We start from the raw sequence: 13,800 nt of genomic DNA on the forward strand, positions 1-13,800 counted from the left end.
CTTCATAGCACTTTCCAAGGCTCTCAATTTCCATACAGATGTTGAAGAAATAATATGAAAATATATGTAACATCGATATCCCCACAAGCCAATGTAGAGCGCGAATCACAAATCCTAAGTCCTAACGTGGTTTTCGTCCCTTCCGGATCTTTCCGTCTTCCTCGCAGTATGGCCGATATCGGCTTCCAATTTTCCGACGGAATGTTATATCGTCACCCTTTGGCACGCTGTTTTTCACTGGTCAAAGGCTAAAGCTTAGGACCCCAATGGAAGGAAGTTAAGCAGGAGTAAGCAGGCTACCACATGCCTACGGAATCGCCTTCGCTCTGGCGAGCCCCATAAAAGGGGAGCTCGATAATCGATAATCTTTCCGGGTGGTACATTTTTTTTTGTTCAAACACCACTGGACGAGGACACTGCCGGGGTCACACAGGTAGCTCACACATACGCATACACACGTCCACACACCCACACAAATACTAGCCATCAGAATACAGGCATGGGGAAATGGAACCGACAGGCAGGCCGGAATCAATCGATCGAACGAACCGAAACGGAAGCGAAACTCAATCACAGCACGCCAGATTCGGTTACATAATCGAGCCTAGAGTTGGCAGTTCTATTCAGCGTTTTTGCTCTATTTCAGCGCATAGTCGAGTTCATGCTGCCTTTTGCCCATCGGCAGTGGACGAGTGCATGCGAAAACCGCATATTGACCTACCGTCACCTCGATTCAACCCTTCCGCGATGAAGCAAAATGTCCATATCGGGAATGTTTTGAATGGGGATTTTTCAATAAAGAACGGAACCGTTCAGAGGCACTCTTTTTAATCGAAATACTGTGGTTATTCAAATCGAACCAACGATCGCTTCTCTCGCAGATTGATCGAACGGAAGTTTGGAATGAGAATTCCGGATTCCGATGGCACATTCCTTGATCTCTTTTTCATTCGTTTTAAAACCAATTTTGTGTTCATATTCTTAGCTCGTTGTACCATTCAAAAGCACCATTAAACAATGGAACCTACCACTCAGCGAGAATAACGATCCGTTACCGTGCATTGGCAACTGAACCGATCATGACACCAAATCGCGCCGAAGTTAAACAAATCGTCACCAAGCTCCTTTGCGGAAAAAAATGCGGGGCCAATAATCATTAGCCCCAAAAAGCGAGCAATCGATGATGGTTCTGTAATTGCAACCGTTGCACTTCTGGTACCACCGCTGGCCGATCGTGCGAGATGTGTACGGTTAAACAAATTAGCTGCACTTAGCTCAAATGGCAATTGCAAGATAACACGCTTCGACGAAAGCAAAGCAGCATAATTGTGTGCGAGATTTGAACGAGATCCTGTAAGGGTCCACCGAAGCCACCGAGACCTTCCGCCTGCACAGCATGGCCAGGGTCATGCGGGACCAGCCAAGGTTGGCGCAAACAATCGCTGCCCAAGGGGAAGGTCGGTTGGGCGGGACGATTCCGTGCCGCACACGGGTACAATTAAAGGGCCGCCGGCATCGGTCGCTTGAGCCGATAAGCGAGAATTCGTGCCCGGGCGTCGATGCATTCATCATTTCAGTCGACGATTAGGGCGACGGTTTTCACGGTCAGCTTGCATGCGGCCCTCGCACACTGTTCCGTTGATAAGGGGACATTTCTGCAGATCGTAATGGCAAGGGCAATTTGGCTGGTGGCTGGTGAAACGAGCGCTTGCAGGGAGGAAATGGCATTTGATGGAGAGAAAAAAATGAACTCAAATAGGAATGGGTCGGTAATTTGCGCTAATTTGGGTTGCCATTATTGCTTCGAGATGTTGTAGAGGCAATCAGGTCAATGGCAAACTAGATTAACCGTAGGATGACGGATCAAGGAATTGCAAAATGAAAATAGGTCCAACATGTTTTGTTTGCCTTTTTTTATTTTGAATATTTTATGTAGATTTAAGGATTACGAAACAAGTTTTTTTATGTTTATTAACTCGGAATATAAATAAATTGCTTCATTCGTTTTGTATTTTTTTTAATGTGCATAAAATAGTGTTGTTTACATTCTGTTCTAAACATTATATAATATTGCATTTAGTTTATATTGATATTTCTAAGTGATTGTTATAAGTCTGCCAAAAAAATTCAGATATTCCAGCTAAATGACCAGAATTCTCATTTCCATCCAACCTAGATTTGGAATTTTCAGCCCTCAGAAGGCAAAGAAAATCGTTCCAGGCTAGACCATGTCGACTTGCCGGGGGAGGCAATCATTTTCCACCGTGCTCTTATTACACAAAACTTTACAAAGATAAATCGATGAGCCGTGCATACCATTTTATCGGTGAAAAATCCCCTTAGCGCTCATACTTCTGCACCTGTTCGGTCGATCATTAAATCTGTTACGAAATTTCAATCACGTCCAAGAGCGATATGAAACATCCATTATGTTCTTCCGAGATGGGAAGTCAAGCCAATCCAAAAAAGCTAAAGCGAAATGGCATTCGAATTTCTGATCAAAATTCATCGCTCTTCTTCAGCAAAAGAAAAAACCCGAAACCAGCTAAAGATTGTTCACCTTCGATTGAACCGCAACCGATGAAACCGACAAAAGACTGTACACGGTTTACGAGCGGCCAATAAAAATTATGCTCCGTTCCCGGCATTCGTAGCACATTTTCTCCATCCCGCATAGTTGTGAATGATTGTGTTCTAAAGAAGGACAGAATTTGGCGAAGGGAACGAATGAACTGCGTCATTTGGTCCTAAAAACAGAACGGCAGTTTGACCGGAAGTGCCCCTGGTTTGGACGCTGGTAGCAGCTGAGACACTGGAAACACATTTCACTCGGGTTTTACTACAATAAAAACCGAAAAAAGAAAAAGAAAAACACACGCACACGCCATGGCAAAAGGGCAAGGAAATCAAAATTGAAATAAATTCATATGGCTTATGGGAGCTCTCTTTCCACGCGCTGGGAAAAGATGGAGACTTCGAAAAACTTCTCATCGCTGCTGATCGACATCGTCACCGACGGGCCGTAAAGTTGGACGATTTTGATTTCGTTTTTTCGCTTCCCACTCCAGCCGGTTCACATAGCATGGTTGAAAAATCGCACCATCAAAAAAACCCCGCCGGAAAATGGCTCCTTTTGCAGATCTTTCACCAGATCTCGCCTTTCACAAGCGGCACCGGTTAAAGCGAACGTTTCTGATACGTTACTCAGTTCGTTCATTCTTCCACAGCTTACTTGGTTCCTTTCCCATCTGTCCACCAGCGAAAACGGAACCAAGCACACATAAACTGTATATTTAATCAATTCTTCGCCGGAACACGAACAAAATGCCGGCTCGGGCGCACGCTGTTGAGTGTGCTAGAACCACAGCTTCTGCTTGCTGGGCAAGTAGCATTAGTTTCGGTTGCGGGGCGCGAAAAAGCCCAGAACCAATCGAATATACTTTTTCAGGTATGTGTGTCCTTTTCTCGCTGAACCTCGCAAACAGATGTGGGTCATATTGTGTTTCTTTTTATTCGAGTTAAAGCCATCGACAGTTTTCTTTTGAAATTGAATGAACAATCGATTCATTTCAATCAAGGACAACAAAAATGGATACTAGCTGCTAGTGTTCTCAAAAAACTAACAAGTCGTTTTATAAAACGGTGTCCAATGATGTAGTAGAGTCATCAAAAGAACTTCAATCATTCGCAATCAAAATGAGTATTGTTCAATAACGATAGCATTATAGTGTACCAGTATCGATATCACAACATCAAAAAAAGCATTTCAAATCTGTTAAACATTAGTTTTCTTTGGGATATACAAATACGATCAAATTGAAAGAGAAAACAAAAACAGTCGAAAAAGTTTTTGAAGCATGCAGTTGTTTTTCACGTTACCGACCAAGCAATCAATGCTGTGTTGCTGTGTTTGAAAAACGAAGAAGAAAAGTGCTGAACGAAAATGCGAAAAAAAACCAAATACCTTAGCACCAGTGACATGTCTTGGGAGGTATGTCGCACCTACCGTTGAAGCTCCTTGGAAAACAATTTATTTCCTCCTTGGTCTTCCCTCCCGTTTCCTCACAACTTCCTTCTCTGCCCTTCTCCTGCAAGCACTCGTCAGTCATTCAAACGCGAATACGGATGTTTTATCGATAAATAAGTGAATCTTTCCGTCACGATTCTACGGCACTTGCGAGAGGCACAATTGCGCAAGGCTGCGAAAAATTTCCCGAACCGGTTTGGATTTTCCCCGCAAAATCCCTCTGCCCAAGACCCGAAGACCCGGTTTATTAACAGCAATCTCACAAACATCCGCGAGTGAAACGTAAAACAATGACTCGGCCGACCGTCTCGCAGATGCAGTAATCCGCACGAACCGATTCGATGGAAATGGGAGTTAATTTTAGTCCGCTTCCGTGTTCGACCTTCACCAACCCGTGCCTACCAACACCGCGCAGCACTGGATCGAGTTGCCAATCGGGTGGTTTTCCTTTCACTGCCACCGGTGCGTACTAAATTTGGCCTTCTTCTCTCGTCAGCAAACCTTTACCGCGGCTCGACCGGCGCAAGAAATAAATCTCATCCTGGTACATAATTCCTCGTAGGAGGGGGTGGTGAAGCTATTTTTAACCATGCTCTCTCCACCCACACCGGGGTCACACCCCTCGGTCAGGTGGGTCAGGAGCGTTTCTGTATTTACACATGCAACGGTCAGCGAAAACAAACAAACCATTCGCCCTTAAAACCGCGATCGTGCGTGTATGGCGTATGGGTACGCTAATCGGTGCCATTTCGAAACGGCGGCTTCCGTTTCATGGTGAGCGAATCACTATTCTGGCGCTAGTGAATGGAATGGTTCGGTAGGTGGGAAAATGCAACTGTCTAGCGGCGTCAAATATTTACACCCCCAAAATGCTCGGTGGAGCTCATCAAAATCGGCCGGTTAATGGATTGCGACTAGCCGTTCTCGTGAAAATAGAAACCGTTGCGGAAAGGAAGGTCGCATCCTTCTTGCCGTCGTCATTTAGATTCTCAAAACAGTTTTATGCATTTCAATCATCGTTCCAGTTCTGTTTGCCGATAGAAATTTCCATCTTTAATCATTGATTGAAACTTGATTTTCTGCGAATCCCAAATTAACGCCTAAATCAACACACAGCTAATGAACCACTCGGATGCTGTGGGTCGCTCTGGTGCATAAATTAATCTTGATTCCAATGCGAGAATCATAAAAAAACACCAACGCACGAAATAATAGCGAAAGATTTCGTGCCACGTGTGCTGGCGTTTCGAAACGATGCAACGCAACTCGTAGCACTCATTTGGCAGGATGTTTTCTACACGCCAATCGAGCCGATAGCATTTTTCTATCCCGCATGTACTTTTAGATACCTGGCAGATGGTCATCCATTTCCACTATAACACTACTTTTCTGTACAATAAAATCTATAACATGTACCGCAGCGATATGTCGAATTGAAACCTTCACCATACAATGACAAATCGTATCGCAACATATCGCAGAACAGGTAAGCCAATATGCAATCAAGGCAACACGAAGCCCCCACTGATAGAGGGAGAATTCTGAAGCACGATTCTGCGATTGCGAATCGGACTATTCTTTAAAAATGTCTAGTGTTGTGAAGTCTTTTGAAGCTACAAAGGCCCCCTCCTTCTTTCCGTGTTCTATTATAATATTAGACTTTTATATAACGGAAATTAATCAACCATTTTTTAATCAATTTTGAAATAAAAACACACGTGATAAAGGCAGAACAGAACGTCATGTATTATTCATTCAAGCTGCGAATTTGTTTGATCAAAAGTATTAAGGTACAACTAAATACTAATGTCTTGTAACAGCCATTAGACTTCATCACACCGTTTTTTGCCACACCAAACAGGATGGACATGCGTATTTTTAATTGATGTAAACACTTGCAAAGTAATCCGGGTCTAAACTTATATCTGTGATCATAATTGACATCCATACTTCGTAGACGTTGATCGTCCCAATCGTTCATCACCAGCATCGCATCAGTCATCATCCCGTTTGGTTGACGCAGACTCGCGTACAAAAACAGGGACGGTTTATCGGTAGCCTTTGCCAGCAATTGAATACGATAAGTTGTAGTCCGGCAATTCGTCCACATTTTGTTCGTCCGCGGCAATACCGAATCCGTCGGGATAAAATTCCGATATAACATATCACCAACTTTGTTCGTACAGTACAGTGAAATTATCAATATGTTATTTTTGTAGGTCACGTGTGCCCGAACACAACCGATTTTGCGAGAAGTGGAATCAATGGAACTGAAAAGCGAGTGTCCAAATGTGTGGTAGCGTAGATAGGTTACATCACCGCTGACTTTAAACTCCTGAGTGATCGGTTGACCTCTCCAATCGAGCAGCTTGCAGAATGGTTTCGACGTCGTCGTAACATTGTCACAAACAACAGCACACATTGTAAATGTGAGTAGTACTAGATGTTTAAAGCAATCCAGCGCCATTGATTCCCAGTTAAGGATCGTTTGACTTTTAGAATTCTACTGGCGTGTAACGACGTATAAATGTTACTTTTTGTTCCATAAGCGGTCGTAATTATTGCAACACTAGACAACAGGGGCTTCCGCAATAAATATTTGTACATTGCGAAATAACAAAATATAGACTAGGTAGCTGGAAATGGACAGATTGCAATAAGGTAATAAATTACGAAATTAGAGTAACCCATTTACTCTGGAATTAGATATGTATTGTGTACTGCTTGCCCAAGGAGCAATTATTGTTACTATTCTAATCACATGGCTATGTACTAGTTGTGATCATTTTGTACCAATTATATAATCGAAAATTTCATATTTTTCTATATTATGAAACATTTAATAATCGGCTTAAGCAGACTATATTCATTCAAATTTTTTCAAATTCAATTATTTGCAAATACAATCTCGTTGGTGGAAAAATGAACTCTTTATTACTTTACGAGAAATAAGATCAAGAGGAATATCGACAACACGATGTTCAACATCAATTTATCATTAGTGCATAAATTAATCTTGATTCCAATGCGAGAATCATAAAAAATCATCAACGTACGAAATAATACAGAAAGATTTCGTGCCACGGTGCTGGCGTTTCGAAACGATGCAACGCAACTCGTAGCACTCATTTGGCAGGATGTTTTCTACACGCCAATCGAGCCGATAGCATCTTTCTATCCCGCATGTACTTTTATATACCTGACAGACATCGATGTGGACGATGGTGTACGGAGAAAATGCATAAAAATTCATTTCGATCGTTTAATTTGATTTGTCATACCAATCGTCGCATTTTTGCCCCTTTTATTGGATGCAACGTACATTCTGCAATCGACTGCTTCCAGCTGCAAATGAAGCAAATGATGAAATAAAACGTACCATAATAGCTGTAAGAGCATCTGTGACATCAATTACATTGATGAACGTTTATTTAGCAACAGTTACGAGTTCAAGCTGATATGAGCGCGAAACAAAGCTCGATGAAAGCAATGAATGAAGCGAATATTTTCACTCCTGTGCTAGGATAGGTTGTTTATGATCATATCAGAGTGATGAACCGGCACGAACACACGCGTAAATTTGCAGTAATTTTTTTTGTTTCAAAATTCAAACAGACAACTGCTGGGACCGGGCAAGGAATTATTGAAACAAGTTCCGTCATTAATTCACCGCGGCAGCGATCCTACGTTTACACTAAATACATTAAAACGTACAGCAAAAACCTGTATGTACAGTTGCGCGGTGTACCCTTAGGGTAGTACTGATACAATCTATTAAAATTGAGTTCTGATTTTCTGACAGCAATATACTCCCATTGGTGAAACGTCACAATTGCATCGTTGCTTTCGCCGGTTCCATAGCCATCACTTGACGAAAAGTACAGCGCTATGGGATCGTTGGTGTATTCGAACTTGTGAGACATACGATCGCAATTCTTCCACACGTTTGCTATGCGTTTCAAGTGCGGATTATTTGGAAATAAATCCATGAACGTTCCGTCTAATTCCGGGGCCGTGCAGAACACTGTGATAATCAGTTCGGAATCGCCAACGGAGTGGGACGAATGGATATTGGTACTTATTTTGTTAAAGGCTTCATTCGCACGAAACAAAGTTAGCGAAGCGTTATCAAGTCGAAGAAACTTTAGCGTTCCACCGTCCATTTTCCGGACTGGTTGATTCTGCCAGCCGTACAGCCTGCAACTCGTAAGAAATACTGTTTGATCAGCATTAAGAAGCCCTACGCCGTAAATGCCGATTATGAATATCACCCCGCAGAGCAAGTAAGCCAATCCGTGCAATGACATTGGTGTACTCCTCGAGGTGCGGTAAATTACTAGTCAGAAATAAGGCTACGAGCATTGGATATGATGAATAAAAGTTTCATTTGGATGTAATGGACAATGATTCTGTCATTAAAAACACTATGGACTTTTATGACTCAATTCGACATGAAAAAGTGATCAAAGTAGCAATAGAAACATGCGCAAGCGCTTGTAATTAGGTATGTGACATTCAGTTAGTGTACGCATGTATCGCAACACCCATGATCCACGGCATATCTTTTGTAATACAAAATAATTCAACATGCTTTTGTAAGTTGTCGAATGCTTCAGATACTATATGGTCGAAAAATTCAGCTTGAAAGGCGCTAATGGACATTTTTTAACAAAAAATTCAATTACATTAATATAAAAGTCAAATTTTATGAATATGCATTTCTTAATACGTCTTCATTACCCGCAAGATTCAAAGATGAATTGAGGACTGCTATTCAATACTCCAAGAAGCAAACAGAAAACCTATTTCTTATTATTGATGATTTGAATTTAAAAAGCAACCATGATATGCTGTATAATGCATCATTCTTAAGATACATACAATTCGTCTAATAAAAAACATCATTTACGTAGGCAAGCATGTTGATAAAACTGAACTTTTTATTACATTTCGTGCATTATGAGAAATAAGCTTGAGATTGCGATCGACAATCCGACAACCCTGACCGTAAATCATTCTTCCCAATCATATCATCCATCTGCAATATTAAACTTTCATTCCATTATTCAACAATAATAGCCGTTGTCACAATTTAAGATGATAACTGAGTTTCATCATAACTGAGTTTCTTGATAAAACAGGTAACTCATTGTTTCTCACAGGCCGTGTTGAGGATAATTAAAACGAATTCCTTCAGTCATTCTCCGATTCAACGAGCCTACGTTTACATCAAATAAAACAAGATGCACAACCTAAACCGGTATGTACAGTTGTGCGGTGCTTCCTTAGGATAGTAAAGATACCAGGTATCGAAATCGAGTTCTGATTTTGTGATCACGATGTCTTTCCAATGGTCAACCGCCACTATTGCTTCGTTGCTTTCGCCGGTTCCATAGCCATCACTTGACGAAAAGTACAGCGCTATGGAATCGTTGGTGTATTCGAACTTGTGAGACATGGGCTTACAATTCTTCCATAGGTTTGCTATGCGTTGCATCTTTGGATCGTATGGAAACAAATCCATGAACGTTCCGTCCAATTCCGGGGCCGTACAGTACACTGTGATGCTCAGTTCGGAATCAACAACGGAGTGGGACGCATGATTATTGGTGATGATTTTTCCAAACGCATCGTTTGCATGAAACAACTTCCACGAGCTGTTATCGAGACGGAGAAACTTTAGCGTACCGCCGTCGATTTTCTGGAACGGTTGGCTTGTCCAGCTGTACAGCCTGCAATACGTAAGAGATGGGAACCCTTCACAGATGCCGAGAACGAACAATGCCCCACAGAGCAAGCAGGCCAATCTGAGCAGCGTCATTGGTGTACTCTCCGAGGTGTTGTAAATTACTAGCAAGCCACACGATTGCGATTCGCACACAAGCTTTTTGATTCCAGGTATTCCAAGCATTATGCAATGATATTACCACTCAATCAAACCACTGTGAGTTCAAATTCATCATGAAACAAGCGGTTATAGTGGCACTTACAACGATGGAAATGCTTATTTCAGATAACTTGAGCAACACAAAAACTTGCTCAAGCAACATCGAGTCGGGTCTGTTCGCTCAGATCCTATTCGGGTCTGTTGTAACCAATTAATGTTCATCCATTTCTACTTTAACGCCACTTTACTGTACAATTAAATCTATAACATGTACCGCAGCGATATGTCGAATTGAAACCTTCACCATACAAGGACAAATCGTATCGCAACATATCGCAGAACAGGTAAGCCAATATGCAATCAAGGCAACACGAAGCCCCCACTGATAGAGGGAAAATTCTGAAGCACGATTCTGCGATTGCGAATCGGACTATTCTTTAAAAATGTCTAGTGTTGTGAAGTCTTTTGAAGCTACAAAGGCCCCCTCCTTCTTTCCGTGTTCTATTATAATATTAGACTTTTAATTAACGGAATTTAATCAACCATTTTTTAATCAATTTCGAAATAAAAACACACGTGATAAAGGCAGAATAAAACGTCATGTATTATTCATTCAAGCTGCGAATTTGTTTGATCATAAGTATTAAGGTACAACTAAATACTAATGTCTTGTAATAGCCATTAGACTTCATCACACCGTTTTTTGCCACACCAAACAGGATGGACATGCGTATTTTTAATTGAGGCGAACACTTGCAAAGTAACCCGGGTCCAAACCTATATCTCTGATCATAATTGACATCCATACTTCGTAGACGTTGATCGTCCCAATCGTTCATCACCAGCATCGCATCAGTCATCATCCCGTTTGGTTGACGCAGACTCGCGTACAAAAACAGAGACGGTTTATCAGTAGCCTTTGCCAGCAATTGAATACGATAAGTTGTAGTCCGGCAATTCGTCCACATTTTGTTGGCACGCAGCAAAACCGAATCCGTTGGGATAAAATTGTGATGCAACATATCGCCGACTTTGTTCGTACAGTATAGTAAAACAATCAGAAAGTTGTTCTTGTAGGTCACGTGTGCCCGAACACAACCTATTTTGCGCGAAGCGGAATCAAAGGAACTGAAAAGCGAGTGTCCAAATGTGTGGTAGCGTAGATAGGTTACATCACCGCTGACTTTAAACTCCTGAGTGATCGGTTGACCTCTCCAATCGAGCAGCTTGCAGAATGGTTTCGACGTCGTCGTAACATTGTCACAAACAACAGCACACATTGTAAATGTGAGTAGTACTAGATGTTTAAAGCAACCCAGCGCCATTGATTCCCAGTTAAGGATCGTTTGACTTTTAGAATTCTACTGGCGTGTAACGACGTATAAATGTTACTTTTTGTTCCATAAGCGGTCGTAATTATTGCACCACTAGACAACAGGGGCTCCCGCAATAAATATTTGTACATTACGAAATAACAAAATATAGACTAGGTAGCAGGAAATGGACAGATTGCAATAAGGTAATAAATTACGAAATTAGAGCAAGCCATTTGCTCTAGAATTAGAGATGTATTGTGTACTGCTTGCCCAAGGAGCGATTATTAATATTATTCTAATCACATGGCTATGTACTAGTTGTGATCATTTCGTACCAATTACATAATCAAAAATTATATAAATTATATAATCGAAAATTTCATATTTTTCTATATTATGAAACATTTGATAATCGACTTAAGCAGACTATATTCATTCAAATTTCTTCAAATTCAACAATTTGCAAATACAATCTCGTTGGTGGAAAAATGAACTGTTTATTATTTTACGAGAAATAAGATCGAGAGGGATACCGACAACATGATGTTCCTATGACATGCTCTCAACGCACGAACACCGTTTTCCTTCGCATCAAACAGAATCGATAGTCTTAAAGGAAACGGACAGCTGCAACCCTGCCCAGGTTGAAACGAATAATTCACTCCGAATTTATCATCCATTTGCAACATTACGTTTTCGCTCCATTGTTCAACGGCTAGTATCATATCGTAATTTGCACTCTTGTATCTTAGGTTCGCGAACATGATCAAGGATTTTTTATCCAAGTTTCCCGGCGCAAAATGAATTCTGTAGGTGGTGATGCGGCAATCGGTCCACATTTTGTACGATCTTAACAATGCCGAATCCCATGTAGTCCATCGTTCTGCAGTGACGTTTTGGCAGTAAAGACTTATGTTCAAACGCTTGCTGATGTACGAGATGTGAGCACGGAAACATTTCAACGTTCGGGGCTTGGTATCAAATGCACTGAATGGTGAGCTCACTGAGTTGTCGTAGCGCAGATAGTTCAAAACCCCATCTAGTTCAAATTCCTCCTTCATGGGACGACCTTTCCAGTTGAGCAGCCTACAGTAGTTTTTCGGAGACGTTATCATTCCACCGCAAACAATTGCGCCAATGATGAGCAGACCCAAACAGTGTTGGTACAAACGAGCCATATAAGAAGGTAGCTCTATAAGTCGGTACAAAAATGACGGAAAATAGACCTCAAGCATGACTTATATCTTTACCGTTTATCGTACGATAAAACTTTTCGGTAACCACAGAGTGATGCTAATGACCATTTCATCACTCAAATCCATATCTGAATGCATTATTCGTGAGGGATGAGTTGTCAAAATTACAATCAAGCTAGATTCAGTTTTATGTTGTTGCTCAACCAAGTCAGGAAAATCCCAATAACTAGATGAAACTTCCAATGAATTGCACACCTAAGCAATCAAAATAAGTATTTCTTCACACAAGCAAAGTTCGTTATTACTTAAAAGATACTTCCAGTCAACGATAAACGACTAAAACAAAGCATACATAAGAAATCAAATGCCCTGGGCATTTCCGAAGTAGCTCAAATACTAACGGATCCAGATGTGGTCCATTTAAAAAGTGCATTTAACTGATGAACATGTAGTAATATCCATTAGAAATGGTTTGCTGTTAATTGCACTGTCCTACTACAGTATAATAAAAATCGTGTTCGTGGGACTTTTCGTTTCAGTTGCTCCAGTGAGTCTAGTAATGGCATTAGTTCGAAAGTACCAGCAGTGCTCGCATTTAATAACACTACTCGGGTGTATTATGGTCGGGATCGACATCGCAGCATCTCTGTCTTGCTGGCCAGTGGATTGGAAGGGACGTCCAATCAAGAAAGACTTTGACGTCGAAGGTACGCTGACCTATATGCGACACGACAATTCTGTGTATTCACCATTAAGAACTATCGAAACCGAGACACGAGCCTTAAATTGTTACCAAGCCGCCATCTCCTTCAGACAAAATTATTTTAAGATGATTTTTTACTGTAACAACCAAAACATCAAGCGAACATCAATGGATGTCAAAGAGTTGGCTCACTCGTGGACTCAATGTCGTAAAACATATTACAGGATTAACTTACTACCATTACCCATCGAGAGACGACCATTTTTCCTGCATGCAATCATGCAGCAAGCAAACGGTACGCGCAGCGAAATTTTCCTGGTGTTTAATGAGTGGGCTACTTATGAGTTAAAAAAAATGGATAAGCAATTTGACATTAAATATGAATATTTTCCGGGATTAGAATGTACTTGTTCGGTTGACCTGTTACTGGCTATTCAGTTTGGCATGTTGAATAATAGCGAGCGTTCCATAATACCCAATTACATTAACAATGCTCTAATAATATCACTTACGATTGTTTGCTTGACATTGTCCTTTGGACACTATTTCATACAAGTCGAATAAAATGGGCTTGTGTAAATCCACCAAGATATGTTAAATAAAATGTGTAAGTAAATGTAAGCAAGCTCCAAATATGAGTTGCAATAAAAATGTGATTTTACACAAATCAT

This window comes from Anopheles nili, chromosome 3, assembly GCF_943737925.1.
Source record: "Anopheles nili chromosome 3, idAnoNiliSN_F5_01, whole genome shotgun sequence".
Lineage (NCBI taxonomy): Eukaryota > Metazoa > Arthropoda > Insecta > Diptera > Culicidae > Anopheles > Anopheles nili.